Consider the following 6958-nt stretch of genomic DNA (forward strand, 5'->3'; position numbering starts at 1 on the left):
TGAGCAGCCCCAGTCTTGAAAATATCTAGATCTTAATAAGAAAGAAAGCCGAGACACTTTTTTTTTTCTCATTGTAGGAATAGAGAACATACGTTGTAAAATCCGTACAGAATGGATCACCAAAGGCAGTCCCTATTAACATGTTGGCATTTTCTTCTTGTTTTCAAGTTAATTTTTAATACTCACCATCCTTTGTATTTCTAGTATTGCAGAATAATTTTCCAAGTATTGGGTGACTTAAAACAATATCCATTTATTATCTCATAGTTCTGAATTCAGGAGGGCCCACCTAGGTTGTCTGCCTAGATTCTACAGGCTAAAATCAAGATGTCAGACATCTAGACTTCTCTAGAGGTCAGGGAAATGTCCTTCAGGTATCTTGGGCTGTTGTCTCAATGCTGTTCTGTTTCTTTAAGCTGTACAATCAGGGTCTTTGTTTCTATACAACATCTTTTATCTCATAGAAGTTTCTCTGCCTCAGAGTTCTTCCTCCTTCAAGCCAGCACAGCTGAGTCAAGTTCTCCTTGTGCTCTGCAACTCCTTGACTCTATTACCAGCTACAGTGAATATTTAGATTCTAATTGGTTTGAGTGATTATTTAGGCCCACATGGACAATCGCTCTTACGTGTTAGGTACTTTTCTCATGACCAAATACATGACAAGAAACAACACGAGAAAGGAAACAGTTATTTTTTGACTCACAGTTTAAGACAAAATATTATGGCAGGGAAGGTATGGCAGCAGGAACCTCAGGATGCTGGTCATACTGAGTCAGGAGGCAGAGAGTGGACAGGAAGTAGGGCCAGGCTACTAACCCTTGAAGCCCACTTTTCCAGTAACCCACTTCCTCCAGCCAATCCCCACTTCCTAAAGGTTACATAACTCACCCTTCTCAAATTTTATCACCAGCTGGGGTCCAAGAATACTACGCCACGTGGAGGTTGGTTCACTTTCAGACCATACCACATAGTGTAATGGTGTAATCAGAGGAGTAACAGCAGGTTAAAGTTCATGGGAGGCCATTTTGAAGTTCTGTCTGACACACTCTGAATTCACTTCTGTATCCTAATATCAAAATAAAGAAAACACCATTGTCACATTCCTCATTAATTGCTAGAAATTATTTTGGCTTGTTCTGTTTGATTAGATAGCTCTGATTATTTAATTATTAACTATTTTTAATACAGCCCATTGTCTTAGCTAGGGTTTCCATTGCTGTGAACAGACACCATGACCAAGGCAACTTTTATAAAGGAAACATTTAATTGGGGCTGCCTTACAGTTGCAGAGATTTAGTTCATTGTCATCATAGTAGAAACCATATCAGCAGGCGGGCAGACATGGTGCCGGAGGAGCCAGGGTTCTACATCTTGATGAGAAGGCAACCAGGATAAGACTGAATGTGTTTCACACTGAGCATAGCTTGAGCATTTAAGACCTCAAAGCCTGGACTATAGAGTGATACACTTCCTCTAGCAAGGCCACACTTCCTCTAATAAGGTCACACTTCTAATAAGCCACCACACCCCTGCTTATATACATTTTATCTATTAACAGTATTACAGTGCCTAATGTGGCAATGTAACTGGGCTAAGGAAGGCTGGTAACTGGAGAAACATTTGCATCTAGGAACACAGATGAGTCTAGCATTTGTATTATCAGATAGAATAAAGATGGTCTGCCCAAACAATGTGGGTGAACACCATCCAATCCACGGAAGACCTGAGTAGACAAAAACAACAACAACAACAACAAAAAACAAACAGGAAAAAGATTTTTGAGGTGGGACACCCATCTTCTCTTGCCTTCAGATGTCAGATCTTCTGGGCCTTTGGACTTCAGGTCTACTCCCATTGTTTCTATATCTCTTTTCACCAATTCTTAAGTTTTCAGACTCAGACTGGATCATATCATTGGGTTTCCTGCTTCTCTGGTTGAAAGGCAGCAGGTGGTAGAACTGGGTCTCTACAATTGTAGAAGCTAGTTTTGTGAGTGTGTGTGCCTGTGGATGTGTATAAAAGTTGTTTATATTGTCATTCATTTATCCTGCAAGCAAACACGAAGCATATCCATTCACTCTGGGGAATAACACTCCCGAGTCTTGTATTCACACAGATGGCTCAGCCCAATTCGGGAATGGTGGGGGAGAGAAGAGCAGTCAGCCACTCTGGAAACAAATTGGGACCCTAGAGGGAATCAGGTGAGAGAATCATTAGTCAACACACTTAGTTACTAAGAGCCCATGCATTCAGCACTTCACAGCTCCAGCAACAAATGCTAAGTCCCTCCTGTGTATTTGACATTGTTCAGGATCTGGGGATGCAGGCAAATTGTCTTTTCCGTTCTAAAGGAACTCATAGTCTAATAAGAAAAACAAATATGGCATAAGCTGAAAACCCCGCATCAGGTCCGCTGTGGTCTTTTATACAGATCCAGAATGAGCCAAAGAGGAGGTAGTCTTATCTTCCTAGGACATCAGGGGGACAGTAGAGAGGTCAAAAAAAGCGTACCAGGTTTTTCTATCCTTTAAAACTCAGGAGAAGATCGGTACATTCGTGCCACAGTGCCCACGTGGACGTCAGAGGACAGTTTGCAGAGTCAGTTCTATCCTTCCACCAAGTGAGACGAGGTTACATGCGTGTTCTCAGGCTTGGCAAGGTGAGCTTTCATCCACTACCCTTCAAGCTGCCCTGAGGAATCTATACTGGAAAGTGTTATGGGCGTTAATTATAACCCTCTCCCCACCTCCAAGACCAGAATGTGACCTAACTTGGTGATAGCATCCAGATAAAAAGAGGTTATTAAAATGGGTCCCAATTAAACAAAACTGGTGTTTTTATCAACGCTTGAACATGTGCATATATACATGTACACATACACATATATATACACATACATGTATACAAAAGGAGATGTAGGCAGTGTCCACAGGCATTCTCCTACTGACAAGGAACCAAAATCTGCCAACAACCACCAGAAGCTAAGATAGGGACCTGGGACAGTTTGACCCTAAAGTCTTCAAGAAGAACATGTCCCTTTTTTTTTTTTTTTTTTTTTTTTTTTTTTTTTTTAAAAACACTCTGCTGTTCGGTCCTTTATTTCTTTTTTTTGTACCTTAGGCCATGAATTCCTATGGAAATGGGCTCCAGCAGCTCAGGCTCTTTTCCATTAGTCCTCACAGAGTGTGCTTCTCTGGGTGAAGCAGGCTGGCGCTTCAGCTGGACCCAGGTGCCCTTCTCTTTGGCTTCCTTCTTCTTCTGATCGTTCTCCTTCACCCGCTTCAGGAAGCTGTCTCTGCTCTTCGAGTGCTTGATGTGCTCAATCCACACATTGATCCTCTTGGCCAGAATTTTGCCCTTAACTTGCTTGTTTACAATGATGCTCACGGCCTGTTGGGTGACATTGTAGACTCTTCCGGTTTTGCAGTGGTAACACCCACCTTACGGGGCATTCCTTTTTGAACAGTGCCCATTCCCTTGAGGTCTACAATATCGTCCTTCTTGTAGATTCGCAGGCATGTGGCCAAAGGAACAGCTCCATGTTTCCTAAAAAGCCTCGAGAACATATACAGGGTGCCTCTCCTCTTTCCCTTTGGGTTCATCATTTTGGTGAGTTACTGGAAGATGGCTGCTGTGGCCAAAAGCGGCCATGTCCCTTCTTACATCTTGACTTTGGACTTGTATTCTCTGGCACTGGTTCAATATATTTCTGTTGTCTATGCTGTCTTGTTTATGTTCTTTATAAAGTACTGTTGGTAACGCAATCCAGTAAGTGGTTACAGGAAAAGCCTATTCTGGGACACATTATATGAAGAGGGTTATCCAGTTTGGGACATAAGGCATGATGGGGAAAGGGAATCTGAGATATGGAGGCACTGGCCTAATTTACCTAGGAGGTAATGGACACTCATAGGAAGATCTCAGGCACTTTCAAGGCATGGCCACATTTCCCTCATGTCTGTGTGGAGGACATAGAAAAAAGAAGCAAGGTAGTGAAGTTAATTAAGATTTGTGGGGAATACCAAGGCAGTAATGGACAGGCTGTGATCTGGATCAATGATAGAAAGGCCTAATGGGGAATTGTAAAGAAGGTAGAATCACAGAGCTTGGTCATCAATGGTGTTTGACAAGGAAGGGAGCACGTAAGATGACCTCAGACTTCTGCTTACAACTTACACCAAATCCATCATTTTTCCAACTCAAAAAAAAAAAAAAAATGCACCCTTTGGCCAAGATGAGTCGCCAGGCAGTTTATTGCCTCCTCTTGGCAGAAGAGGCAGGAACATCAGTTACTGGGATCAGAGTACACTTAACCATTTCAAGTTATCTCCCCTAATAACAGCAGTTGTCATCCTTCTCCAGAAAGAGGATGTGATGACTATGACTGTCATTTGACCTCCACAGCCCGGTGTTTCCATGGTCACTGTCTTGGGAGCTGCCAGGAAGTTCTGACAGGAAAGTCCCCTTTGGAAGTGTTTTGTTTTCATTGCCGTTTGTTTCTTCCTATCCAAGGAAGCTCTCCCAAATGGGATGGAGCCTGGAGCTTGTCCCTGCTACCAACTCCAGGAGGGGGAACTGCAGCTAAATCTCCGGGAAACAGACATGACCAGACTGACTTCAGGGACCTACTGAGTCTGGGCTCTCCAGGAACAAGTTAGGGACCCAGAACCACCCAAGACTGGCAACTGGAGAGTGACTGGACTGGTTGGCTTTTGTTACTTGACATAAACCAAGATATCTTTGGGAGAAGGAATCTTAATTGAGAAAATGCCTTCATATGATTAGTCCATAGGTATACCTGTAGGGTATTGTCTTCATTTATAATTGATGTGGGAGAGTCTGCCTCACTGTGGACTTAGTGGTGCCAATCCTGGGCAGGTGGTCCCTGGGGTGTATAAGAAAGCAGGTTGAACAAGCTCTGAGGAGCAAGCCAACAGGCAGCATTCTTCTACATCGGCTCCTACCTTCAGGTTCTTGCTGTGACTTCCCTGAATGTTGGAGTACATACTAACCCCTTCTCCCCTCCCTGGTTGATTTTGGTCATGGTATGTTATCACAGCAATAGATACTCTAAGACATTGACCTTGGCAAGCCAGGAAAGCCATTTACAGAGGCACTGGATACCTTTCAATTGAACTGGGAATTCCAGAGGGTCAGCAGAGCTCGGGTCTAATCACTACAGGACTGATGATGACAGCAGGACCCCGGGAGAAGATGAGTCAGCTTCAGGCTTTTGTTTAGAAGTCTGTTGCTTAAGTCCCTCCAGTACCGGCTCCACCTTGTTTTCCAGGCACTAGGATGGCCCTGTCCCTGGAACAGGAGAGAAACCAGCAGGAGAAAGACCACATTCCTGTGTCTCCACCACCCCTTACAAACACGACCCACCCTTATTGCTAGCCTTCTTCACTGCCCCATCCATCCCTCTGATCACTAGAGTCTGCTCTTTTCAGAGTCTCAATGCAGCATCAACTCCCAGGCACCTATGCACAGAGAACCCATCGTAGACTTTGGAAAGGACAGCTGTACTCAGCTCCTCCAGAGATGGAAATGAATATACCAAACATTCTCCTTTTTTAAAAAAGTGGGACTTAAAGTCCTTTATAAATTAAACCTCTCAGGGAATGAGCCCCAGGTACAGCCTGGGGCTCCTAGAGGGAAGTCTGGACTTACAAAGTAGGTATGCGTGTCCATTACCATTCTCAAGGCCTTTGGGATCCCAACTGCCCTCCACAGTGTATCTAGGCTGTCCAGTCTCTGACGGGACCAAATTCACAACCAGCATCCCACGATGATGTGGCTTTTTGGTCTGGGATCCTTGCTTTAGTCTGCCATATTGCTGGGCTGGGTTGCTACAAAGATTGAAAGCTGTTTTTTTCCCCTTGCTTATGGTTCCCAACAAGCGAGGTGACAGAGATGTTTCGAGCTCGGAGAGAAAAGCCGTTTCTCATGGCTCCTGCCTCACCTGTGGCCTTGCAGCTTTACAAGCCCTAGGTGATGGCACATTTTATTTTTATTCAGGTGTGGTGGGGGACAACACTCTAAGACAGCATTTCTCAACCTCTGGGTCAAGACCCTCTCAAGGGGGGAGGTGCCAAATAACCCTTTCACAGGGGTCACCTAAAACAATCAGAAAACACAGATATTTACATTAGGATTCATAACAGTAGCAGAATTACAGTTATGAAGTAGCAATGGAAATAAGTTTATGGAAATAAGCGAGGTGACATCTCTGTCACCTCGCTTGTTGGGAACCATAAGCAAGGGAAAAAAACAGCTTTCAATCTTTGTAGCAACCCAGCCCAGCAATGTGGCAGACTAAAGCAAGGATCCCAGACCAAAAAGCCACATCATCGTGGGATGCTGGTTGTGAATTTGGTCCCGTCAGAGACTGGACAGCCTAGATACACTGTGGAGGGCAGTTGGGATCCCAAAGGCATTGAGAATGGTAATGGACATGCATACCTACTTTGTAAGTCCAGACCACCACAACATGAGGAAATGTATTTAAGAGTCACAGCATTAGGAAGGTTGGGACCTGCTGCTCTAGGACATAATCACCTTTGAAATATCCCTTGATGCTCAAAATTTCCAAGAGGAGATCCCAAGCCCTGTCATGGCTGCTATGGAGAGACAGGAGAGTGGCCGAGAAGCCAAGGGAGTAAGAGAAAACACAGGAAAGGGTTTGTTCAGGCTTCTGAAAGAACTGGGCAGGGCAGGCAGCAGGTTCAAGTTTAACTCATGTGAATGAAGTCTATGGGCTTGGGGACATAGTAGCTATCCCTAGTTGTCTGGCCCTGCCTCTGGACAGGGTGGGTAAGAAAGGGGTTGGGTTGTAGGCCACAGAGAAAGCATGATGGAAAGAAGGGTCACTGTGGGTTTTAGTTGCTTGTTTTGTGTGTGAAACCTCCCTGTCATTTTTCCCTTCGTTGCTTCTTCTTCTTCTTCTTCTTCTTCTTCT

General features: G+C 44.3%; 1 long non-coding RNA gene across 1 annotated transcript; it reads right to left on the reverse strand.

Moving 5' to 3' along the window:
* Nucleotides 1-260: 260 nt before the first annotated feature.
* LOC110324198 lies at nucleotides 261-5617 on the reverse strand. The gene is made up of 3 exons (XR_002380676.1): nucleotides 5110-5617; nucleotides 889-1066; nucleotides 261-557 (listed from the first exon to the last, which is right to left on the reverse strand). It is a non-coding gene; the product is annotated as an uncharacterized LOC110324198 (long non-coding RNA).
* Nucleotides 5618-6958: the final 1341 nt, after the last annotated feature.

The sequence above is a fragment of the Mus pahari genome, chromosome 7 (assembly GCF_900095145.1).
Source record: "Mus pahari chromosome 7, PAHARI_EIJ_v1.1, whole genome shotgun sequence".
In the NCBI taxonomy this organism is placed as follows: Eukaryota; Metazoa; Chordata; class Mammalia; order Rodentia; family Muridae; genus Mus; species Mus pahari.